Source organism: Mastomys coucha, unplaced genomic scaffold, assembly GCF_008632895.1.
Source record: "Mastomys coucha isolate ucsf_1 unplaced genomic scaffold, UCSF_Mcou_1 pScaffold15, whole genome shotgun sequence".
NCBI lineage: Eukaryota > Metazoa > Chordata > Mammalia > Rodentia > Muridae > Mastomys > Mastomys coucha.
Window position 1 is genome coordinate 60,791,575 of NW_022196897.1, and position 26,752 is coordinate 60,818,326.

At 39.6% G+C, this 26,752-nt stretch overlaps 1 protein-coding gene across 1 annotated transcript in view; it reads right to left on the reverse strand.

The window, feature by feature from the left end:
* Atf2 (activating transcription factor 2) overlaps window positions 1-15,002 on the reverse strand; it is a gene marked incomplete at its 3' end in the record, with an annotated part of 63,051 nt that extends 48,049 nt beyond the window's left edge. The window contains exons 1-2 of the mRNA XM_031373207.1: window positions 14,813-15,002; window positions 3,148-3,243 (exon numbers count right to left, since the gene is read on the reverse strand). The remainder of the gene's footprint in view (window positions 1-3,147; window positions 3,244-14,812) is intronic.
* Window positions 15,003-26,752: the final 11,750 nt, after the last annotated feature.

Below are 26,752 nucleotides of genomic sequence, written 5' to 3' on the forward strand. Positions count from 1 at the left end.
GTTCAATCCCAGCACCCAGATAGCAGATTATAACTGCCTGGAACTCTAGGATCCAACACTCTCACACAGACATACATGCAGGCAAAACATTACACATAAAGTAAAAATAAATTTTAAAAAGACTGAAAGAAAGCCCAGATTTTATTCACCTACCCACCTTACCTTTCTCCAAGTTTATAAACTATGGACCTAGGACAAACAAAGTATTTCACAATTTCAAATGGCTAGGGATGGAGGAGTTGTCGAAGAATATACAATAGAGATCCCATGTGCCCCTCAAAAAGACTAAAATACCTTTAAAGAAAACATTTATTCATCCTTGTAAAAAATTGAATATACACAAACACACACATATTGTTGTTGTTTTCTCTGATATAGAGTTCCATTTATACGGTCCTGAAGGCCTGGAACTTGCTACATAAAACAGGCAGGCTTTGAACTACTTGCCTGTGCCTCCTGAGTGCTGAGATTAAAGGCATGCACCCCAAGGAATGACTCACTTTTTTCTTTTTCTTTGACCTGTTGTAGAGAGAATCTTTTATAAACATCACTCGTCAATAAAGGCAGATGGCCAATAAGCTGAGTCTGGAGGTAGGACACTGGCAGGAAGAAAGAGGATTCTGGGAAACAGTAAGAGATTTAAAAAAAAAAAAAAGAGACTCTGTGAGAGCTGTGAAAAATTCAAGAGGAGTCTGATGGAGTGTAACCAGAAGGTAGATGAACTCGGAGAGATACTGAGAGAGATGAGGAAAGATGAGAAAGAATAAGTGGAATGGGACTGAAGGAGATGTAACCAAGTGGTAGACATAGAAATAGTTTAAATGGTTAAGTTAAGAGCTAGTCAGGGAATGAGCCAAAGGTTATGGCCTAGAATTCAATAATTAGTCCCAGAGTTGTTGCTCTTAGGAATAAGTGGCCAGGAGGAAAAAAATAGATTTAGGTTTTTTTTACAAATGGTGTCTGTCAAGCCTGGAAGGCATGTAATTCAAACTTTTTAATTTCATATTCAGTTGTTAAGAATTAATATAACAGGGAATTTATGTGAATGGTGAAAAAGACTAAAGTTACACAGGGTCTCCTGTAGCTTTCCTATGATGCCTGATCCTCCTGGCTCCCAAGTGCTGGGATTATAGGAATGTTATCACAATACCTTGCTTAAATTAAAAAAACAAAAACAAAACAATCCCTTTTTATTTTGAGTTAAGTGTATTATCTATGTGTGTGCATGGTAGTGTAGGTGTCCTCAGAGGTCAGAGGCAGTTTAACCTTCTAAAGCTGTAGTTACAAGCAATTGGGAACCAGCTGATATACAGGTTCTAGGGATCAAACTCCAATCCTCTAGAAGAATAGTTAACCCATCTCTAGAATACAATACACAGTCCCTATCCTCAGAGAATAAATTTTATTGAAAATACTTCTAAACAGATCACTAATTTGCACATCAAAAAGCTTAAAATTCAAGTAAGTGTATATAAAAATTATCAAATGTTATCCCTTTTTTTCATACTTGCTTTAAAATGTTTTACTATTTGGGGGGCAGGGGCTGTTATAAGACTAAGTTTCTCTATGTAACACTGGCTGTCCTGGATGCTCTGTAGATCAGGCTGGTCTTAAACTCAGAAATCCACCTGCCTCTCCCTCTTGAGTGCTGTGATTAAAGGCATGCCCACCATAGCCCAACTTGTTTACTTTTAAAATGAATGTACATTTCAGTTTCTCCTTAATTTGGAGAGTCAAAATTAGAGAAACTGCCCATTTATGCAATTTCTTTAGTTTGAACCTCAACATTCAAGAAGAAAATACATAGATCAACTTATGTATCTTCATATATCAGACAATGTCTATCATTAATTCACCAGGTCTAGAGATATTCTGCAAACCAGACTGCCTTCATTACATTGTTATTTTTCTTCTATTTTTTAAGAACTACATAAACAGTAAATTGCTTACATACAAAAATCACCACACTTCATTTCTCTAATACTTTTGTGGTTGGCATGTACATGTTCAAAGAGTGACAAACTATGTAACTTCAATTTGATGTTTCTAGATTGGTTGGCAACAATCATGAAAATAAGCTTTAATAATTCCAAAGCAAATAGGTTTACATGGCCATAGGAAAAAAAAAAATCAACTTTTTGTCCAAGTGATTCTGCAACCCACAAAACACTTCCTAGATTAACTTGTTACTACAATTAAATTTTTTAGGTGAATTAGGACTTTTATTTTTGGATTCTTTGTTAAAAAGCTAAGTAAGTTTAAGAACTTTTGGATTAAGAAAAATTAAAGAATTTAAGTCTGCCAGGCGGTGGTGGCGCACGCCTTTAATCCCAGCACTTGGGAGGCAGAAGCAGGCGGATTTCTGAGTTCGAGGCCAGCCTGGTCTACAAAGTGAGTTCCAGGACAGCCAGGGCTACACAGAGAAACCCTGTCTCGAAAAACGAAAAAAAAAAAAAAAAAAGAATTTAAGTCTTCAGTGTGTTTTCACATTCTATCTCCAAAAGGCCATTTCTAAATTTACTAGCCTTCCAGATCTGCACCCCATCCCCACTGAACACTATCAAATAGGTTATTAGTGTTTGAGAACTGCTGCACAGAAACAGCTATTATTTTCATTAGAGACCAACTATTATGATATGAAAACAACACTTTTACATTCAAATCTTTGAGAGATGACACAGTTGGTAAAGTGCTTTCTGCACAAACCTGAAGAGACCCTCAGAACATATGAAAGAAAAAAAAAGGCTAATATTGAAGAAGTGGAGACAGGCAGGAGAGAGCCTGGGACTTGCTGGTCAGTTAGTCTAGCTGAATCTGTGAGTACCAGGTATAGTGAAAGATCTTGTCTCAAAAAGACAGTGGTGGTGCATGCCTTTAATTGCAGTGCTCTGAGTTGTATATAGAGTTCCAGGACAGCCAGAGCTATACAGGATACATAAAGAACACCTTCCACACACATGCCTACACCCACACCCACACAAAAAGAAGATGGAAACAAATGAGGAAGACACTTGACATTGACCTCAAGCCTCAACATGTATGTGTACTCATATGAATATGTATCTACATACACACACACACACACACACACACACACACACACACACACATACACGTGGGGGGGGGGACAAGCTCAAATTCTCTTACCTTTGTAGCTGGTGGGCCATGAGTTTTATTCTGTTAACAGGAATCCCTAAGCTCTTGCTAAGCAAGCAATACTTCCCAAGTTGCCATCTAGTATCTCTAAAGAAAAGCAGAAGAGAATAAACTTATCCTGTTTAATATACATTTTATGTTTAAATCTTGCTTATTCCTATTATATAAAATTAAAATTTCTCCCAAAATATCAAATATTTCAAAAAGATGTTCACCATATAGCCCCCAAATTGTCAACACATTACCACTTCAAGGTATAAAACAATTTTAAGGATGAAGGAAAGGCAATAGAACTATGGTAAAAGGAAGAAAACGAGATTTTTAGCAGCATAAACCTGAAGGACAGATAACAGGTGAAATGTCAAAGTTGAATCTAAGCATCAAAATGTTTGGAGTGAAAATTAATATTTTTTATGTTGTTGCTACACAATAAAATCTATGGGCCCTAGTTTAAACGTGCCTCTTACATGGAAATAGCTTGATGTTTTCTCACATTCATCTTAGAATAGGATTCACTAAGAAAACTCAACCTTGGGGGACTGGTGAGATGGCTCAGGGGGTAAGAGCACTGACTGTTCTTTTCTGAAGGTCCTGAGTTCAGATCCCAACAACCACCTGTAATGAGATCTGACGCCTTCTTCTAGTGCATCTGAAGACAGCTACAGTGTATTACGCTGGAGCAAGCAGGCCGGAGCGAGCGGGGTGTCCTGTGTTCAATTCCCAACAGCCACACGATGGCTCATGGCCACCTGTACAGCTACAGTGTACTCATACACATAAAAATAAATAAGTAAAATCTTAAAAAAAAAAACAAAAAAACTCAACCTTGTATTGTTTAGAGATTCAGTCATTTCAATGAACACAAGCACCCCAGAACTATGATCATAAGGAATTCAGGGTCCTCTGCTGCTCTGATACTATCATCACTCCCTTCCTTTAAAGGTGTATAACAAATGCTAAAGTTCTAGCCATCATAGCTGTGAATCAGGACAGCAAGGGAAAGATAAATGAATAATGGCTTCTCTTTAGGGACTTTTCAGAAACTCCAAAGGAAAATTCTACTCACACTCTATGGGACAGAACTTAGTCACAACTGGCCAAAAATGGCAAGGAGGCTGCCCAGCTGAAAATAAACTCTTACAGGCAATCCACAAAACTTATAAATGATCACATAGATCCATTAAATAAGCACTAGACAAGGTGAAATAGGTAAGAACTTGGCAGAAGGTTCAGATATCAACTATGTTAGGAAAAGTTAGTTATCTCCAAAGCACAATGTTCAAAAGGAAATAAATGTACCTGTACCTTGTGAATTAATCCCCATTATCAAACCACATAAGAATCTGGGAAATTTTCCTATTGCAGATTACTGGAAAGAAGAACAACATTTTCCTTTAAGATCAGTGAGGGTTTCTTTCTTTTTGTTTTGTTTTGTTTTGTTTTGGAGACAGGGTTTCTCTGTGTAGCCCTGGCTGTCCTGGAACTCACTCTGTAGTCCAGGTTGACCTCAAACTCAGAAATCTGCCTGCTTCTGCCTCCCAAGTGCTGGGACTAAAGGCGTGTGCCACCACCGCCTGGCTCAGTGAGGGTTTCTTAATGTTTAATAACATAAGAGTGAAAGATCAGAAACTAGAAACTGTCCTAATTCAAAACTGGAAGAAAAAAGTTTTTTAAATGAAAAACTATTCTTTATGAAGAAAGGACTCAAAGGGGATATTTAGCGACACAAATGCAAAATATGGCTATAAAAAGAATAGCAATCTAATGGACAGTTTTGTGGATGGTCTATATGAGCTGACTCTTCAAAAGTACAATTCATTTTTCTTTGTTCTTACATTGCCATTCTGGTATTCATAAGTGTCCCTTCTTCCTCTATCACCTGCAGATTGGCCTTATAAATTGGCTCTGTATGATAGTATTAAAAATATGCTCATGTATTTCAGGCAGAGATAGATTCTTGCAAAGTATTTTGTTTTTCAAAGAAATGTTCATTTTTACAAGCATGGCTTTAGATCTGCCTATCCACACACAGATGTTTATATTTTTATTTCAGCAGTTGGTCACAAAAAATCTAAACTAGCATCTTGAAACATAGCAAGGCAATTATCACTCATAGCAACAAATTTAATTAAGTAGCCATACCTGTCCTTCACACAGTTTGACTTATCCATAATCATCTTGACTTTGATAAACATTAAAAATAATACCTTTTATTAAAGCTTGGAAGGCACAGATGTAGGGATTCTCTCCTTCACCAATATTACTCACTTTCTGTATATTTCTTACACTGGGACATAAGTAACCTATGGGAAGAGGCAGTATCTCCACACAAAGCTACCAGGACTGCCAACAGTAAGCATTCTATGGAGAGTCAAACACAACCAGAACACATAGCCCAAGGGATAGGAATCATTGGTAGAGGAACAATCTTTTCTTAGTCAGAAACTCAAGAGTCTTATATATACAAGAGAAGTCCTGAGTGGTAAGTAGGTATGAAGATACTATGTAAGCAGGTTTGGGGCAACTTACAAAGTCACAACCTTAAAAGGCTTTGTATTAATGAATGGTATATGGACACTCTCCAAAGGATACTTGGTTTCTCAGTCTTCAACTTGCCTTTTTCTCTGAGTCCTCTTTTTTATGCTTTTCAGAGAAATGCCCCCACCCCAATACTCCTCTCTTATCCCAAATCTGCCCCAACCTTGTAATTTTAAAAAGGGATAATTACATATATCTTCTCCTGTGCTCAATAATGTTTGGAATTCAGGTAGCTCTGTAGTTGGTAATAGAAACAATAGTTTTTATTTAATGACTACTTTTTCCACTTTTGGAATACTATCTGAAAATTCATGGTCCTGAGAGAGAATTCAGTGAGAATGAAAAAAAGCAATTTACAAATTGGTAAGTTAGGTGTGGTGGTTTAAATAGGAATGGTTCCCACAGACTCCTGTGTTTGAATGTTTAATTCATAGGAAGTGGCACTGTAGGAAGGTGTGGCCTTGTTGCAGGAAGTGTGTTACTAGGTGGTGGGCTTTGAGGTCTTGGAAGTTTAATGTAGGTCTAGTAGCTCAGTTCATTTCTGCTGCCTTCAGATCAAGACATATTGTAAACAAATAAACAAAACCAGAAATTAAATTCTTCAATAAAGTTTAAGGAGTCAATTTGTAGTAGATAAAACAGTCCCTAAAAATGTCCACGTTCTAATTCCTGGAACCTGTGAATAGGTTCTATTAAAAGAGAAAGGAACTGTACAGGTATACAGAGATTACAGATCCCAAAACAGAATGTCCTCAGGCATCCATCCAGGTGAGCCAATCTAGAGTACACTGAGCCATTCAGAGTAAGACATTCATCCAGAAAGAGAAGTCAGCCAGATTAGAAATAGAAGATCTGGATCTGCCATTGCCAGAGATGGCCACAAGGAAAGCACTTCAGCTTCTCCATATGAAGAGCAGCTCTGGGCAGATGGAAGCAACAGAAGAGGGAGGACAAAGTCAACAAGGTGAGTGATCGTGCAAGTGGATTCTTCCCCAGAGACTTCAATTTCATATAACATTGATTTTGGTTTTAGGATTTCAAACATACAACAAAATCTGGTCATCTATGACATGACTGAACTAGAGATTATTTTAAAATACTACATAATCTATACACACATTGAAATATCATACAGAACTTAAACTAGAGAGCTCCCAGAGGACCCAGATGAGGCAATCTAAACTTCCTGACCTACTAAAATAACTTTGTACTATCTTAAGATGTTAAGTATATGGCAATTTATAAATTGCCAATGGAAAATCTTTATAGTGAACAAAAATGTTAAGGTTCCAGGAAGATGGATTTGTGCTCTCTTATAATGTCATTCAAGGGAAGTAGAACCATACAAATAGGCAGACAGTTTTCTGTGTCACAATTTCCTTATGACTTCATAGATACCACAAAGTACAAGATGACCTTAGAACTACCCTGGGAACAGCAAAATGTCCCTAACAAATTTAAACCCACAAGTCTAAGAACCTATAGCTATAACCTAAACACAATTTATTACCCAAAACAATGTTATCCTTATTTTTAACCTTATTAGAAAAGTTACCTTACTAGGAAAATTTAAATACTATGATTTTACAATGATCTGTCAATGAACTTGATGAATATCAAAAAGAATTAAAATAATGTGGCTGAGTGATGGTGATGCATGCCTTTAATCCCAGCACTTGGGAGGCAGAGGCAGGTGGATTTCTGAGCTTGAGGCCAGCTTGCTCTACAGAACAAGTTCCAGGACAGCCAGAGCTTCACAGAGAAAACTTGCCTTAAAAACAAACAAAAACAAAACAAAAAACACCCTCCCAAAAATATTAATAATAGTAATAATGTATAAAATACAGACTAAGGTATGAATTCAAACAGTATTAAATTTATGTAAGTTTGTAAGTTACACTGTACTTTACTTAACTTTAAATATACATTTTCCTAATGCTTAATACTAAATCATACTTTATTTTTATGGCTAGAAACTGAACAGTACACATATAATGCCAAAATCTACTGTGAGAGTTAAACTGATCTTTAATCTATGGATTTGATATTATCCTTGTGTATAATAGATATGGAATGCCTAGTTCACCAATAGAAAGAAATTAAACTCCTCAAAAGTGAAAAGTGTATTCCCAACTTTAATACCACACACATACCAAACACTTAAAAAAAGAAAAGAAAAAAGCAAATTAGAATTATTCAGGAGCTGGAGAAATGGCTGTCAGCATAGTTACTTGACATACAGACATGATGACCTGAGTTTGATCCCTGGTACCCACATAAACACCAGGCCAAGAACAGAAATGTGAATTTGTAACCACAGTACTTTGGGAAGAGGAATAAGGTGGATCTCTAGAGCTCATCTGCCAGTTAGCCTCACTGAATGAATGAGCTCCAGGTTTATAAGAGACTCCATTTCAAAAACTAATGTGAAGGATAGGCTAAGTGGGTAAAGGTGCTTGCTGTACAAGCTTGACAACCTGAGTTTGAACCTTGTAACCCATGCAAAGGTGGATGGAGAGAACTGATTCCATAGAACTATCCTCTGATATCCACACACGTGTCAAGGTAAGCATGCCCAGAGACACAAATCATGCACATGCACAAAAAAGTATACTCATAATAGTAACAATAATAAATAAAAACTTAAAAAACTAAGGTAGAAACTAATCTAGGCAAACACTCAAAATTTTGCCAGGCTTCCACACATGTGAATATATAACCATACACACATGCATACACACATGCACATACCCTCATAGAAGTGCAGGTACACCACACACACATCTTTCTCTCCTCAAAGTATATTCGAGTTCAAGAAAGTGCAAGCCCAATCCAACCAATATCCGTATTTCACCATTAAAATATACCTGATAGAGAGCTGGAGAGATGGTTCAGCGGTTAAGAACACTGTCTGCTCTTCTAGAGGTCCTGAGTTCAATTCCCAGCAACCACATGGTGGCTCACAACCATCTCTCCTGGGATCTGATACCCTCTTCTGGCATGCAAGTATACATAAATGTAGACAGAGCACTCATATACATAATATAAATAAATAAATATTTTATAACCCATACCTGACAAATGATAAACAAACACCAGCAACTTTTAACATTATGACTAAGAATTCATGGTATAACCATGTTAACTAAATTCTTGACAAAGACTTCAAAAGAACTAATATTAGAACTGTCTTATTTTAATTTCATCAAAAGATATGAAAAGTCTCACTAGAATGTTGTTGAGATTAGGAAAAACAATGGCATCAATTTTTATAATCTCAAAATATGTATATGCTACACTATAACATGAAAAGGGAAATCTGACAGGGAGAAAGAGTGCATAGGGAACAAAAGAATATTCTCTGAAATGGGTTTATGGAAATCCTAACATAGTTAAGTTCTACCACAAATTATAAATTCCTAGGGAAAATCCAAATTTGTTACCAAAACTACCAAATAAATGGCCGTTGTATGGTCTTCAAGTCATGTCATAAGCATGCCTGGAGGGACTATAGGAGATGAGAACTACTGAATGAGCTTTCATAGTAAACACCATAACATGCACTGATTAAGCAACAATGTTAGCATTATATCTAAACTCCACCCCACAGTTACCAGGTAACATCCAGGTATGCTCCTCCCCAGTTACCTGGCACAGTTAGGTAGGCCTGACTCAACATAAAAGGGGCTGCTTATCCCCTCCTCCCTCTCTTACTCTTGCTCCCCCTCTTTCCTCATTCCCTTCCCCACCTCTCCACGTGGTCAAGGCCAACCTTTACTTCTCCCACCACCCCGGAAATCCCTCCTCCCCACGTGCCTTTCTCTACCTCTACTAACCTCCCCATGCTCCGAATAAACTCTATTCTTCACAATTTCTTTTTATGATTTTGTTTTTGTTTTTGTTTGGTTTTGTTTTCGAGACAGGGTTTCTCTGAGTAGCCCTGGCTGTCCCTGAACTTACTCTGTAGACCAGGCTGGCCTGGAACTCAGAAATCCACCTGCCTCTGCCTCCTAAGTGCTGGGATTAAAGGCTTACACACCAGTGCCTGTGGGTGGTCCCTCAGGGGGAAGGGATGCCTATGCATGGGTCTACTAAGCCACGCCCTTCCCCCATACCTCACCACACCCCATAGAACATATCTCATATCTCTTTTATCTTTTTTTATAAACACATCAACAACTCCCTGATTCAGCTGTGAGCATGTATTAATCAAATGAGTACAAGGTTAAGTGTTGTTCTCCTTAAAGAAAACTGAAACATCAGGGGTAGAGCACACCTTTGATTCCAGCGCTCAGGATGCAGAGGCAGGTAGATCTCCAAGTCTTGAGGCCAGCCTGGTCTACAGAGTGGGTTCCAAGCAAGTAGGGCAACTCAGGGAAACCCTGTTGGCAGGTGAAGGGGAAACTGAGACACACACACAAAAATAATAATTTGACTAAGCATAACACAGCTCACAATTTGGGTACTAACAACTACCCTAAAACTACATTCACTGTGCTAGAAGAATATATGAAAGAAAATTTAGTAGTAATTTCTTAAAAAAAAAAAAAAAAAAAAAAAAAAAGTAATTCCTTGAAATCTGTAATTCAGAAAGTGGCCCATAAATTAAAACCAATAAATTCAATGAGCAAAGTGTACAAAATTTAAGCAGTGATATTATTAGGCTATTGTAAGATAAACAGGTAAACGGCAGAAAATAAAAAATAGATATTTGTCCCAGTACATAGGTCATTGTTCATAACTATCAAATCATATGGTCAACTATATTACGATTTTGAAACTACTAAACAATATAACTTTTTTCCATTAATAACTTGCAGCCAAGTAATCACATCATACTGAGAATCATAACCACCAAGTTAACAAAATGACAGCTAAGGAAGCACACTCACTAAAACAGTGTGAGCCTACCTCTTTTCTGGGAGAAAGCAAGTCCTGGCAACTCCACAAATATTTATATCCTATGATAAGTAATTCCACTGAGTTTATTATCTTACAGAATCAACTCAAAGGAAGAAAATGGTAGCAAATACTACAAAGTTTATACAACAGAAAAATACAGGACTACACACACACAGTGAAACATTGTCTCAAAAACAAAAACAAAAACATGTTCATTAATTCAACGTTAAAATCAGAAAGGAAAAAAAAGCAGAGCAGGCTACACAAGGAGATCCTGTTTTCAAAGTTAAATAAACTTATTAAAAATTAGCTAGACAGGGTGGCTGATGATGGTAATCCTAGGACTTAGAAGGTTGATGCAAGACTACCATGGGTCTGATGCCTTAAATCTCAGAACTAAGGATCTCTGAGTCTGAGGCCATCTGGTCTACTTAGTGAGTTCCAAAACAACCTGGGCTACACAGAGAAACCTGTCTCAAACAAACATACACAACAAAGTAACAAAACAAAACAAAAGGTAAGAAAGCAAAGCAAATGGTATAGATGAATGTAAACATATAACTACTAAAATTAAGTCAAGTCCATTTACTAATTTGCCAAGTACAATTATTCTGTTTCTCTAAGAACCTTCTCAAGGATCACAAGTTACTACTATATTTCAAGGTTTGCTTTTTTTTTTTTTTTTTAATTTTTTGGGTATTAATGTAGGGAACAGTTGACAATTACCAGTTAAGATATGGACTTGAGTAATTATACCTATACCCTCAAGATACAGTCACGCTCCCTTTTGTCCCCCCACCCCAAAGGAGCAGGAAGAGGAAGAAAAGAAATAGAAATAATAATAATTATTTTAGAGCAGTGATAGGGCTCAGCCAGCAAAGCATTTGCCATGCAAACCTAACAACCTGAGTTCAATACCCATAACCCATGTAAGGGGGAAAGAAAAAAGTACCTCCATAAAGTTGTTCTGACCATCAAACCCAAGTTGTATCATGTACACACCAATACAAACACAGTATACACATATACCATCACAAATAAAATGAACATTTAAATCCCTTTGTGATTACCAAAAAGAACAAAGTAAGCATCATAGACTATCTTAAAATGAAAATATACCAGCTTTAAGTTTGTCAATAATAAAAAAGAAGACATATACATCACATACAAGTTTATAATTGTGTATTTCATATCTATATAAAACACATAATTACAATTACCAATGGCCTTAAAGACTCATGCATTCTTCCATTTTCTATAAAATGATACCTTATTTTAACTTTTTTGTTGTTGTTTTTCAAGACAGGGTTTCTCTATGTAGCCCTGGCTGTCCTTGAACCCAGAAATCCGCCTACCTCTGCCTCCCAAGTGCTGGGATTAAAGGCATGCACCACCGCTGCCCATTTTTTTTTTAAAAGACTTAATTTATTATATGTAAGTACACTGTAGCTGTCTTCAGACATTGGAGGGCATCAGATCTCATTACAGATGGTTGTGAGCCATGTTGCTGGAATTTGAACTCAGGACCTTCAGAAGAGCAGTCGGTGCACTTAATCTCTGAGGCATCTGTCCAGCCCTTATTTTAACTTTGAGAAACATAACAAAGAAAGTGTTTCTGCAATTTCCCCCCCACAGACAAAAATAGTGATGGTGACCACTATTTCTTCAACATTAGAGTTACATATAGGGGTAAAGAGATGGTCCATAAATGTGCTATTATCCACACAAGCAAGAAGGCAGACAAGCAGATAGACACACACTGTAAAAATAAAAACAAATTACGTTTAGCGATCTTGAGAATGTATACCTCAATAAATAAGAGCACACCTTTAGTCCCAGTGCTCAGGAGGTAGAGGTAGGCAGGATCTCTGTGAGGTGGAGGCCAGCCTGGTCTACAAGCAAGATCCAGGATAGTCAAACTACAGAGAAAAACCATGTCTGGAAACAACAAAATAAAAAGAGCTTTCCTAGCATGGGTAGAAAAGCAAACAAAGGGCTGGAGAGATGGCTCAGCAGTTAAGAGTAACTGTTGTTCTTACAGAGGAGCTGGGATAAATTCCCAGCACCCACACAGTAGCTCAATAATCTGTAACTCTAGTTTTAGGGATTCAGGATTTAAGATGTTCTCTAAGGGCACTGCCCATATATGGTGCACATACATATATGCAAGCAAAACACAAAAATAAGTAAATTTTAAAAAACAAACATAGAACATTCCATTTTAGGCAAAATTTCAGTCTAAAGAAATAGATGTGAATATAAGATAGACACAAAATGTTAAACTATTGACTATATAATGACAAGTTTTGTAGGCTACAAGTTAAAACAGGGAGTATTATATGTATTAATTTTCATACAGGCCCATTGAATTATCCAATTACTTTCACTGAATTATCTAATTACTTTCATTGTCTTCTAATCAAGGAGTGCTCCAGTAAAAATTTTGCTTTAAATATGAAAGATTTACTATTCTAAGGGCATTTCAATAAGAGTAACAAAAGAAAGTACCAGTTCACAGAAACACATCATTTTGGAAGAGCCTAAAAGCAAAAATGAGTGGAACCAGCATGTAATGGTAAAGCTATTTACCAGATCTAGCAATATAATTGATTAAGAGAGTACAGATAAATAATAAACTCAAAAGTTTTCAAGATTTCTTAAAAATTAAAAAAAATCCTAGATTTCTTGACTTAATGTTAGTCATGAAATATTTAGTGGATAGTATCATTTCAAAACAATATAGCTTTAAAATTTTAAATACCCATGAAAACATCTCTAAACATCTCTCCAATTATTTATTAATGATTTTTAAGACCTAGAAGCTTAATTATCACTCACCTGTCTATGGCCTTAAAGATCCATGTACTTAGTTTTCTTGGCTTATATAGGATATGTTTTTAGCATACCCTTATTATTTCTATACTTTTGAAAAAAGTTTATTGCAGGGATTCTTCAAATAGGTTTAGCAAATTTAAGTACAAGACTCTTATTTCAGGAAGTCATCCAGAGTTAATTGTTTTAAAATAAGCCTTTATAAAGTCTCACAATTTGGGTGCAAGAGACCCAGGCCATTTGAGGCTGAATGATGTTTTACTTGACAATAACCAAGGTTGAGAATTCCTTCAAACAGGACAAATTGAGCTTAGAATAGTCAGTGTTTATTCAGATGTCAAATACAGCATTACATGCATGTGGTGTAAATGTGTCCCTAATTTATAATCCCCAACTGTGGATTCCACAAGGTAATCTAGGTATTAGTCAATGGGCCTAGGGTCTATCATGAGTAATCCCTTTTACTCCATTTTACTGGTGGTAGTTATATTCGACCTCCTCAGTTCTAAGAGTCTCCATTAAAGAAAGGACAATTTTATATTACCTATGTGCATAAAAATAGTTCCCACCTCCTCCAAGGTCTGGTTCAATGAGTGGGCCCCACGGGGAGACATACACACATCCCTCCCTACCTCTCTTCCTTGTCCCTGGGGTAATAAAAGGCACAGATTAGGTCTCTACAAAAGCTCTGCAGATCACCCGACGAAGTAAATGGGGGGGGGGGGGGAATAGCAGAATCAACCTGCACCCACACCTCCGCCCCGCCCCACCTGGAAAAAGGGGGGTGGGGTGGGAGTGTGAGGGTGGCAGAAAGGACAGAAAAGGCCGAGACCACCAGTTCCCCGGTTCTCCATACCGTTGGCTCCAGCACGTTCCACCGAGGCCAGAGACCCCCGCCAGACTGTCAGTCAGGCTTCCCGATCCTTCACCGCACCATCCCAAACCCTCAATCGCCCGAGTCCCCGGTGGGGAGCCCAGCGTGGGCCCTCTCGGCAGCCCGATCAAGGACCGGAGGCAGGGGTCTCCCCGTCGGATGGGCGGATCCCAAGAGCGCCCCGGGGACCTCTCAAGTGACCACACAAGAGGCTACATTGGAGGGAGGGGTCTGAGAGGAGCCGTTATTCCCTCTCGCTCCGGCTGGGGAAAGCGCGCGAGGGAGGGGCCGGAGCCGCAGCGCGTTACCTAACGGTCCGGTCGGCCCACCGGGCCGGAGGCGGCGGCGCGGCCACTGCCGTCCGTCCGGAGGGTCGGGGTCCACAGCGGGGGCGCCAACGGGGTGGGAGGCGGGGGGTGGGGACTCCAGGCAGCGACGTCGCCATGTTAGCACCTTCTTCCTCTGCCTCCCTATAACCTCCAAGCCTGTGGCCCTTTCACCATCACTCACCTTCCCAGGTCACTAATTCATGGTCCTCTCAGCCCCCCCGCGAGCCCGGAGCCCCGCCGTGTTTACAAACTAGCCCCGGAGGAGAGGGCTGGATCGCACTTTAAAGGCCACGGGCTCCCACAGGCTTCCGTCCTCTCTCGCGAGATCCGACTGACAAGCCTTCTCCCCGCCCCACTCCCGGCGTCCCCGCCGCTTTCTTCTCGCGCCCCTCCCCTTCACGCACACGCCTCTTCCTGCTTTCCACCGAGGGAGCGCCCGTAGGTCAGGTGACTCGGTCGTCCGTCAGAAAAAGGGGAGGGCCTTCAGGAGGGCCGGGGCGGGGAGGCGGGAACCAAAGAACACTCGGACGCTAGTGATTGGGCAAAGACCACGGAGGGCGGGAAGCAGTTCCGAAGGGGCGTGGCCAAGGCGCCCAAGGACCGTTGTTTCGGTAACCAGGGAACTGCAGAGAGCTGTGATTGGCAGCCGTCGGGAGGCGGGCGCGAGAGGCGGCACCGGATCTGGGGCGCGCGCGCCGGTGGCGGGGAGCGAGCAGGAGGGCGTGGGCGGTGTGAGAGGAAAAAAAAAAAGGTGAGGTCCGGGGGAACCTGAAAGAAACCAGCCTTGGCTCTGGGTCTCCCCGTCGTATTGGTTTCTGGCCTCGCTAGGGATGTGGGAATATGAAGGGAGACGCGCTTCTGGACCACCGTCCGTGTACCCAGAAGCCGGAGCTGGGAGCCACGCTTAAGGAGAGTCGGGGTTTGCCAGTCAACACCTCCGCCCCCACGTGCAGACTGAAGCAAAATAAGTCAGCCCTGCGTAGAAACAAGAAACCTTTTCTCAGGGAGGTCTTTGTTCGGATTTTACTAAGCCAGAACTGGAGCTGATCTTTCCCCCCACCCCCACCCTGCGTCAAGTACATGGTATATTACATTACATAGATTATGTTCAAAGGCAATGATCAAAAGGAAATACACCGTCTTCCACCCCCCTATCACCATATTTTAAAACAAAGCAACGATCTTTTTCCTAGAGAAAAGTTCTTGGAATTATGGGGGTTTCTTTTAGCAAATTTCCTTACTTAGTTACATTAAAAAAAATACTAATTTCAGGGACTGGAGAGATGTCTCAGCGGTTAAGAGCACTGAATGCTCTTCCAGAGGACTTGGGTTCAGTTCCCAGCACCCACAAGCAGCCCACACCAGTCTGTAATTCCACTTCCAGGGAACCTGACAAAACACTAATGCACATAAGATAAAAAATAATTAAAATTATTAATCTCAATAGGATCGTTTCATCCTTTTAAAGCTTAAGAAATCGGTATTAATGTTTTAAAGAGGACTAAAGGACAACAATGAGAACCCAGCAGAGAAGTGGCATTCTTCCCACAATATTTTCCTTTTGCTCTGTAAATTGTAGTGCCAAAGAAATGCCTGTTAATGTAGGAAGTAGGTTTCAAAAAACTAGGGGGTGGGGCGGGGGAAGGACCTGGAGAGATGGCTCAGTGGTTAGGAGCGCTTGCTACTCTTGCAGAGGACCCAAGTTTAGTTTCTTATCACCACATGGCTGCTCACAAACGAGCCTCCATGGGTATGTGGTGCACATGCATTTACGCAGGCAAACACTCATACATACACAGTAATGTCCTTAAAACTGGGGAGCAAGAAGAAAGATGGACTGATTAGAGCAATGAGAACGAAAGAGATAGGTCTTTATTGCATAGCTAGTTCAGGTACACTCCTAAACATACTTATTCCTGGAGAAGATTTTAGTGCTTATTTTAGGGATGTTGGTTGTCCAATAAATAAGTCTAAGTTGCAAAATGTGATTAAGGCATCCGTGAAATCTTGCACTAATTTTTAAAAAGCAAGCCTTTTTTCTAGTATCATGCTTTTTCATTTGTTAAATGCTTATTTCTAATTTAAATTTATGAATAGAATTCATGTATTTACATAAAATACACTCAATTTCTCCACACCCAAGTGAAAATAAAATTGTAAGTTTGTCGGGAATAGTATGTAAGAGTTAATCAGCCTGCAGTCTAATAATGATGCCTAGCATGAAAGTGAAATTGTAATGTAACTGGACCTTCTAATAGGTTCCTGGCCTGTATACATGTATGTGAGCCAACTCAATCTTCCTTTAAAACTAGTTTAATTAACTGAAGGAAACCAGATTATTAACAGTGCTGCTTCTGAAGTTAGAATGAAAGTACCATCCTGTAATATTAGTAACACTGTAGTAATGTCAGTATATTTAAACACTAATTATATCAGCAAAGTGTCAGCTGCTCAGATTACTGATTGAAAGGATGACAGAGAAAAATGTAGGCCTGCCAGATCATAAATTACTAGGTCCAGAAAAATTTCACTAAAATGCTGCTTTCCTCCATCCAACAATATCTAACTTGAGAAAAAAACAAAAACAAAAATATTTCAAAAGAACTTTAAGTTGATTAGAATTGAGTTTTTACACTGCTTTTCCACCGTGTAGATTAAAAACCTTTTTTTTTTTCTGTTTTTTACTATGTAGTCCTGACTGTCCTGGAACTTGCTCTGTAGACCAGGTGAGCCTTGAACTAACCGAGGTCTGCCTGTCTCTGCCTCTGCTGGGATTATAGGCGTACACCACTACTACCACCACCACCACCTGGGTAAAAATTTAAATTCTTTTCTCCAAGATTTATTTTCATCTCAAGTGACAGTAGCTTTGGCATTAAAATTTCTGCTATCAAGTAATTCATTATTGACACATGGTACTGTTAGATCTCAAACCCAGCACTCCTATCCAGTCTCCAGGCAGGGCTGCCCTTCCCTATATAATCCAGCCAAACTGGGTAACAGGTAGGGACTGAGGGATACTGAAACAACCTGATGGCTAGGTCTACTTTGATATGTTAAATAGGCACCTCAGTTAGCTATTTGTTCTGGGTTTGAGGCCTAATGTGTACTAAAGGAATATGTTATTCTAAGGAAAATATTTTCAGAATTCTTTTATATAAGCATGGAATGTGATTTTTTTTCTTTGTTTTGAACTTTCAGCTTTAGCTAACTTTTTAAAGATGCCTAAAGTGAGGAAAAAAACAAAGGAGATCTAAGTGGAAAACAAATCCAGTGCAATGCTCTTGCTTAGGCATATTGGCAGGCCAACAGTACACAAGGGCGCTTCCTTTACCTCTGTGCTGTAACAACCCTTTTACCCTAGCTTTTCTACAAATGGAAACAAGCTAAATGCAGATAATTACTATCTTCAGTTCTGATCCCACGAACCAGCAACTCTCACTATTTCTAGCCTAATAAAATGTTATGCTTCCCCATTTTCCTTCTCAGATTCCCATCTGCCATAAAATTCTCTGCTATCTTTGGTTACAAATACAGGGAACTTCCTGTAGGGCCCTTATTTTCATGTTTTTTTTTTGTTGTTGTTGTTGTTGTTGTTGTTGCATACATTATCTACCTCATCTCTACAGAGAGTCTCCTTTAAGAACTTGGTACAAAGGCCAGAGAGAGATGGGTCTGTGGGTAAGACCATGGCTGCAGTATCATGAAGACCAGATCACAGCTTGCCAGGTGGCTCAAAAGAACTGTGGTAACTTCAGCTCCAAGGGTTCTGACACTCTTTTCTGGTCCTTAAGAGATCCTGTACACACACACACACACACACACACACACACGTAAATAAAAAATATTCAAAGGAATTTGAAGTGAAATACTATCAGTCTGGAAACCTGTATTTCATTTTATTCCATGTGTTATTTTACACTTTTCTTATTTGGTGCTTTGATATGTAAGGACTGTCTGAAATGTCTCTGTGTCCTTTTGTATAAATGCCTTAGGAACATCTTTTCTGATGAAGGTTACAATATCAATTTATATTTGTCCCTATGTGCAGAATATATTTATTAACCAACAATGACTTTTTAAAATTTATTTTATGTGCATTGGCGTTTTACTTGCATGTATGCCTGTGTGAGGGTGTCAGATCTCCTGGAACTAGAGTTCCAGACAGTTGTGACCTGCCATGTGAGTACTGGGAGTGAGTAGCTAGTACTCTTAACTGCTGAATATCTCTCCACCGCATCTGCACATCTTCTAGTCTTGGATTTTAGAAATAGGGTTTCACTGTGTAGGCCTGGCTGTCCTGGACTCAGTCTGTAGTCCAGGCTGGCCTCCAATTCACAGAGATCCAGCTCCCTCTAACTCCTGAATGCTGGGATTGAAGGCATGTGCCACCACCAAGTAACAATGATTTTTTTTTTTTTTTTAAGACAAAAAAGGAGCCTAGCTACCGAGCAAAAGTAATATCCCTTAGGTACAAGAAGAGGTTGTTTGGAGAAAACTCATATCTATCATAAAAGTGCTCTTTTACTAAATGCGACAAGAATCAGCTGCTAATGCTTTCAAACTTAACAGCTGTCATGGAATGTGCTAATGGATGGGGCTGTTTTAATCCATTAGTCTGTTACTGCTCATTTTAAAGTCTACTAAAAGGTGTATGGACACACATACACATACATGGGAGGGGGTATTTAACTGATGAAACACCTTTTGTATGCCTAGCTAAGCAAAGCACAGAATATTCCAGTGGCTCTTGTGTCTGTCTTATACAACTAACTTCAGGCCCATGGAAAAAGCTTCCACATTCTCATGGTATCAACATACATCCTACTAGAGTGGATTAGCTTAGACTTTGCCAGTTGGGTCAAGTGGGATGTGGATGATGTGATGCAAAAAGTATGGAGAAAGTGGGGCCAGTGTCTAAGGTGACACAAAGACAGCATGGCCTGAGACATCCCAGTCTCTTCCATATCATGGCAGGTTGTCTCTGACAGCCCAGGGGTTTCCTGAACATTGCTGAAATGTTTGTTTTAATTACCTCTGAGCATCAGTCTTCACCATGGAGGCTTCTTTTCACAATGTTGTAAGTACAGAGTTGTCCAAGTGAAACCAAATCCTTGGTTTCTTAAAAGAATAGTAGCAAATGTTGTGTGCTATTGTGGGGGAAATTAAAAGGCTATGCTTCATCTTCAAATCATACCAGTTAGCTTATGAGAGAAGAGAATGGACCTTCAGAGCATTGTTTTTATCCTTGACAACTAGTGTCTTCTCTTGTCCCCCATCTGACCTGATAGATAGAGGGATTGCCATATTCTACACTCTCAAGTTAGCAATAAAAGTAGATGGGACTATTTCGAGCATAGAAAACTTGGCCCTGATTCTTGGCAAAAATGTATACTTTTCTCCCCTGAATGACATAATGTCTCTCCTCTGAGATGCTTAGGTAGTTTGCCTCTGGGAAGTTTAAATACTGAAGAACAATAATGAATTTTCCAACAATTAAGAGACCTAGCCAACTTTATGTAGCTGTTTGAGAAAACAATTCCAATACTTGTCCTTCATAGTTCCCCACAAGTCTGTCTGTTAACATAAGGCCTACATAGTACCAAAGCCATAGATTCCTTATGCCAGAAACTGAGGGAGGCCTCTCTGTCCCTATTGTCCCACCTAGATTCAGAGTAATACACTATTCATTCCAGGGACCTTCTTACCTTAGACACAACCTGTAGGGTCAACTATCAATCATATACTCTAGCTCTTTACATGTAAAGCATCAATGCTTCTCAAGAATGAACATTCTAGGCACTGCTCCTGGCTGAGACTACATTCCCAGAGAAATTACCTGTGGGGCAAGTGGACCACACCACCAGACAGAAGAACTGGTAGGGTTGAGTGAGGTCAAACCCTGTAAGTCTCAGAATTGAGAATGGTAGGAGTGGGGCCAACCCCCTGCCTAACTCTATCTGCCCTGAAAAACGATACCCACTGAGTATCACAGCAATCAGTCAAGTAGCATACAAACCTGGAGTTCTCCATGATAATGAGGTATCTAGATTGGCCAGGAGTGTTCGGCCAATGAGTTTCCCTTTTTGGCTATTCTTTCCCACAAAAGGTATTTAATCCTTGATTCACCCTGAGTAAGGTATATGCATTACATCCATCATCAAATAAAGGTTTGAGCAAGCAAGGATTGTCTCTTGGTCAAGGATTCCAGATAAGGCTTTCTCTCTTCCAACCTCTCTGCACTCTTGGCATTCAGAATCAAACCTGCTTCTGCCCCCATCCCAGGCTGTGCCTTCCCCTTCCTGCCTGGCATGTGGATGCACTGAGGGGAAGCATGGACCGAGGATCTCGGTCCCCAACTCTAGGTGCTTTACTTATAAAGCATCAATGCTTGTCAAGAATGAGCATTCTAGGCACTGCTCCTGGCTGAGAGTACAATTCCTGGAGAAACAACCAGCAGCACCTGGATACACAGCAATCGTCCCAGACTGCTGTTTCCTACCCAGGAAAACGTAGACTGAGGATCCCCATTATGGACTGTGTTGTTTCCCCTACTTGGTGTGCTGGTGGCTCCAGGTACTCCAGCAGCAAGGCAGACACTCAGTCTAGCAACTACCTGATAAGACTCTTGTGTGGAAGCATACTGCATAAGTTATGATTTTATGTTTTGTTTTTTAAGACAAGGTCTCTATAGTGGTTTGAATGAAAATGGGCTCATAGGGAGTGGCATTATTAGCAGGTGTGATCTTGTTGGAAGAAGCATCTCTAGGGGATGGGCTTTCAGGTTTTAGATGCTCAAGCCAGACCCAGTGTCATTCTCTTTTCCTACTGCTGCCAATCTAGATGTAGAACTCTTAGCTACCTTTCCAGCACATTTCTACCTGCATGCTGTAATGTTTCCTGCCACCATGACAATATATTAAACTGTAAGCCAATCCCAATTAAATGCATCCTTTATAAGAGTTGATGTGGTCACTGGGCAATGGTGGCATATGCCTTTAATCCCAGTACTTGGGAGGCAGAGGCAGGCAAACTTCTGAGTTCCAGGCCAGCCTGGTCTATAGAGTGAGCTCCAGGACAGCCAGGACTATGCAGAGAAAACCAAAACCAAACAAACAAAAACAAAAAACAAAAACTCTCAAAACAAACAAACAAAGAAATCCCCAAAGAGTTGCTATGGTCATGGTGTCTCTTCACAGCAATAGGCACCCTAAGACACTCTCTCTATAGCTCTTGTTGTTCTGGAACTCACTATCTATACTAGACTAGCCACAGACCTAGAGATCTGCCTGCCTCTTCTTCCCAAGTGCTGGGATTAAAGGTGTACACTACCAGGCTCAATTTAAGTAAGATTCTTTTTCCCACTAACTTAAAGGACTATGGTGCAAATAGAGATATGACAGCATGCCATGTAACAAACGCGCTAGTTACACAATTTCAGAAGTAGGCAGATACCTTAGGTGTCTCTTGAGCAATGGGAAAATCTGCCAATTCTCTGTGAAATACAAGACTTGAGGGAATAGTATTGAGTTGTCCAGAAGCCAAGAGACCCAGCCAATCTTATGTAGCTGTTTAAGGATGCAGTTCTTGGGACTGAAATGGGAGAAATGGAATCACTGTGACTGGAAAGTGCTAATGAATGCCACTGTTGAAAATTAGCTGTGGCCAAGGCTACATAGGACTCCCTTGGGAGTCTCTGATATCATCAGCAGAATGCTAGCTCATGCTAACAGGAAGAACAACCAAGAGTCTTTGGTTTATGGGTCTCTCTTGATCTTAGGTCAATTGTTTGTTTGTTTGTTTTTTGTTTTTCCCAGTATTGAAACTCCCTGGAAGGAAAAAGAGTATAAGTTACTAAATATCTCAGAGGAGATAACATTTATTTATGACATTCAGGTGGAAAAAATTATCAATTCTTGCCAGGCAGCAGGTTAGGAAGTATAAACAGATTAATAGTTGAAAGAATGTGACCTAAAGAGAGAGTGTTACAAAATTTACAAAAACTGAGTTGAACAGCAACTAAGAGACCCATCCTACCCTGTGTACCCCTGTATAGAGTTCTAAATAAAGTGTAAATGAAATGGCTACAAAATTGAAAGTAAAATATTAAAAGTATGTATCTTACTGATATTAGATTATTATTTCTCTGCATTTTTTGGTTTGATATATTTGAACACCTAATAATATACAACATAAATAAAAGTTTTGAAAAACTTTTCAAAGTTTTCCTATGTATTCAAAGCTCACAGAGTTTTGTCTGCTTCTATTCATGGACCACCACACCTGGCACATTTTCATGTTTGTAAGTTATTGTATCGTGCTTAATTAGAGGCAGCAGGATTCTTACATCTGCTTCTATGGTGTCAGTTGTGACATATTTTGAAGTATATAATGAAAACTTGGTCTCACGGGGTAGGTAAAAAGGGACATATCTCATGATCTTTTGAAAGGCATTTGAACCCCAGAGGTCATCAGATCAGACCACACTTTGAGCATCACTGGGCTAGGACTACATTCCAGTGCAGGGAGAAAAAATATCTTCAGTGAGTGAGTTGACAATGTTGAAAGCTATGAAGTCTGAGTCATGGCATGAGAGAATTGCAGTACTGCAATATAGTTCTACTTGAAGTTTAACATGTTAGTGACATGTATTTATAGCTGAATTTAGCAGTAGAAATTTTGAGGGTACTTATTTGTGTATATCTGTGGTGATTATATCCCTATCTTTTTTTGTTTGTTAGTTTTTTTGTTTTTTTTTGTTTTTTCAAGGGTTTCTCTGTGTAGCCCTGTCTGTCTTGGAACTCACTCTGTAGATCTGACTGCCCTTGAACTCAGAAATCTGCCTGCCTCTGCCTCCTAAGTGCTAGGACTAAAGGTGTGTGCCACCACTGCCCAGCTGCCTATTTTCTTTCACTGTGTGTGGGGGGGTGGGATAGAGGTTGGTGTTAGATATTTTTCTCTATTACCCCGTATTCAGGTCCTTGCCCAGATTCTTCTCCATATTCTCACCCACTCAACATTTTTTGTTTCTCTCTTTTAAAAACAAGCAAAACAAGAAACATACCCCCACCCGAAAGTCCACACAAAAGTGGAAACACAAATACACAAGTTCAAAACCAATACGATTTAAAAATACCCATACAAAGCAGTATGAGACAAATCGTATATGTGTATGAAAACACTCGAGTTAGTTTGTGTTGAACTGGGTGGGCATGGGGCCTGAAGTGTGGTTAACACACCCAGTGTATTTTTGATAGACCACAACTGTAAGCTGAATGAACCCTTTCCTCTCCAAGTTGCTTTTAGTCATGGTTTTTATCACAGCAATAGAAAGCAGACTAGAGCAGGTCCTCATGTGTACACAGCAAGCATTTCATCCACTGAACTGCCTACATAGCCAGGAACCACAAACCGGTCACCTCAGAAGGTTCTGAGCTTCTTGGTCAGCTTGTAGCTCTTACTGAAATGGTGCTTCAGTGTGACTGAAGCCAAAGGCTTTTGAGCTGTTATGGTTTTTCTCCCTCATTGTCTTCCCTTGTTCCTTAGCTTGTTCAGTTTTACAGGTCATTTAATTAATTAACATATCCATTCATTTTCCTTCCACAGCTTCCTTGACTTTTTAAAAAAAGATTTATTTACTTTACTGTGCATTGGTGTTTTACCTGCATATATGTCTGTGTTAGAGTGTTGTAACCCTTGGAACTGGAGCTACAGGTTTGAGCTGCCATGTCAGTGCTGGGAATTGAACCCAGGACCAGAAGAATAGCCAGAGCTTTTAACTGTTGACTTTTATTTCTTTTGCCAGTGATCACCTCTGCTCTTCATAACAGCTAACATGATTCTCAGCACTGTTGCAATTCACAAAACAAGGGTAATTAGGCTTGTTACACATTTGTTACCAACCTCTGTAGTTATCTACCTGGAGTAGGGTCTGCTACTTAAGAAAAAATACTCGGGGTGTAATGGCACATGTCTTTAGTCCCAACATTTGGGAGGCAGAGGCAGGCAGATCTCTGTGAGTTCAAGTCCAGCCTAGTGTACCTAATGAGTTCCAGGCCTGCCAGGGCTACACATTCTGTGTATGTGTATACATACATGTATGTGTATGTGTCTCTGTGCACTTGAGGGCAGGACCCACAGAGACCAGAAGAAGGCAGGCGTTGGATCCTCTGGAGGTGAGTTAGAAGCAGTTGTGAGCAGACTCAAGTGGAAACTCGGAATTATACTTAGGTCTCCTCTGAAAGATCAATAAGTTCCCCCTACCCCCACCTCCTTGTCCTCAGAAAACAAGATGCTTTCAATATTTCTCAATTAAAAAAAATAAAACCTTTATCTAAACCCATGGTTCTCAACCTTCTTGATGCTATAACCCTTTAATACATGTTATGGTAACCCCATTATTTTCATTGCTATTTCATAACAGTAATTTTCTACTGTTATGAGTCATAATATAGACATCTGATATTCAGGATATCTGATCTGTGACTCCTGTGAAGGGGTTGTTCAAACCTCACAAAGGGGTCACAACTGACATTTAAGAACCACTGATCTAAAGTATGAAAAAATATTCACTATCTAGTTAGTGTCCCAGTTATTTTATTATTGAATGAATTCTGTAATAAAAATCTTAAAAATTTCAATTCTACCATCTGCTTTCTGCATTAAATTTTTTTATTTGACTAAAAACTGTTTTTTTTTCCCCTTTTAGATAAAGTTGACCTGGAATTCCTAGAGATCCACCTGCCTGTCTCCCAGGTGCTGAAATTAAGTGTGTGCCACTATGCTTAGTCCTTCAGTTTTCATGTATGTAAATATATATATATATATATATATATATATATATATATATACATGTGTGTGTGTGTGTGTGTGTGTGTGTGTTTGGTTTTATGAGACAGGGTTTCTCTGTATAGCCTGGCTGTCCTGGAACTCACTTTGTAGACCAGGCTGGCCTTGAACTTAGAAATCCGCCTGCCTCTGCCTCCCAAATGCTGGGATTAAAGGCATGTGCCATCACTGCCTGGCAAAATAATATATTTTACACATTAAATATCTTTTCACATTTTCTTTGGACAAATCACTACTGGCTTCTAATTCAAGTCATAATGAGCTAACTTTTATAGGAAATTGAAGGCACTGAATGCTGTTTGGAAGTAGTCAAGAGAAGCTCAGCTGAACAAATACCAAGTGTGAGGGCCTGTATATGCTTGGCAGGGAGTGGCACTATTAGGATGTGTAGCCTTGGAGTAGGTGTATCACTGTGGGTGTGGGCTTAAGACCCTCACCCTAGCTGCCTGGAAGTCAGTCTTAGAGGCTGGCAGATGAAGATGTAGACCTCTTAGCTCCTCCTGCACCATGCCTGCCTGGATGTGGCCATGTTCCTGCCTTGATGATACTGGACTGAACCTCTGAACCTGTAAGCCAGCCCTAATTAAATGTTGCCTTATAAGGACTGCCTTGGGACTAGAGAGATGGCTCAGCCATTAAGAGCACTGGCTGCTCTTCCAGAGGTTATAAGTTCAATTCCAGCAACCACATGGTGGCTCATAACCATCTGTAATGGTTATGCCCTCTTCTGGTGTGTCTGAAGACAGTGACAGTGTACTCACATATACAAAATAAATAAACCTTAAAAAAAAAAAAGGATTGCCTTGGTCATATTTTCTGTTCACAGCAATAAAACCCTAAGACACCAAGGAAGATGTCATGAAAATTAAATCCTACAACTATTGCAAATGAGATTCAACATCATTTTTTCAAATAATGTGCTTTATTCTATTCTCTCTACTCTACCTTAACAATCCTATCCCTGTAGATAAATCTCAATTAGCCACGACAATGAAGACATCAAAAATACAAGTAGGTTTTCTTAGTGTCCTTATTTGTAACAGTCACTGTAGCAGTTCTCCCAAGAGCTGAATATGGAGCCAGTTGTTGGCTGAGCAAAACATTCTGAATTGAGACACTTCTCAGACCCTTTGCTCTGAACTTTGTTTCACAGCTTTTAGCCACACTACATCAGTCTTCTCTATACAGGACCAAGTCTACTTGTAAGATTCTATCTAATATTTAAAATTATATAAAAAAATCAAAATTCTTTTTTTTTTTTTTTTTTTTTTTT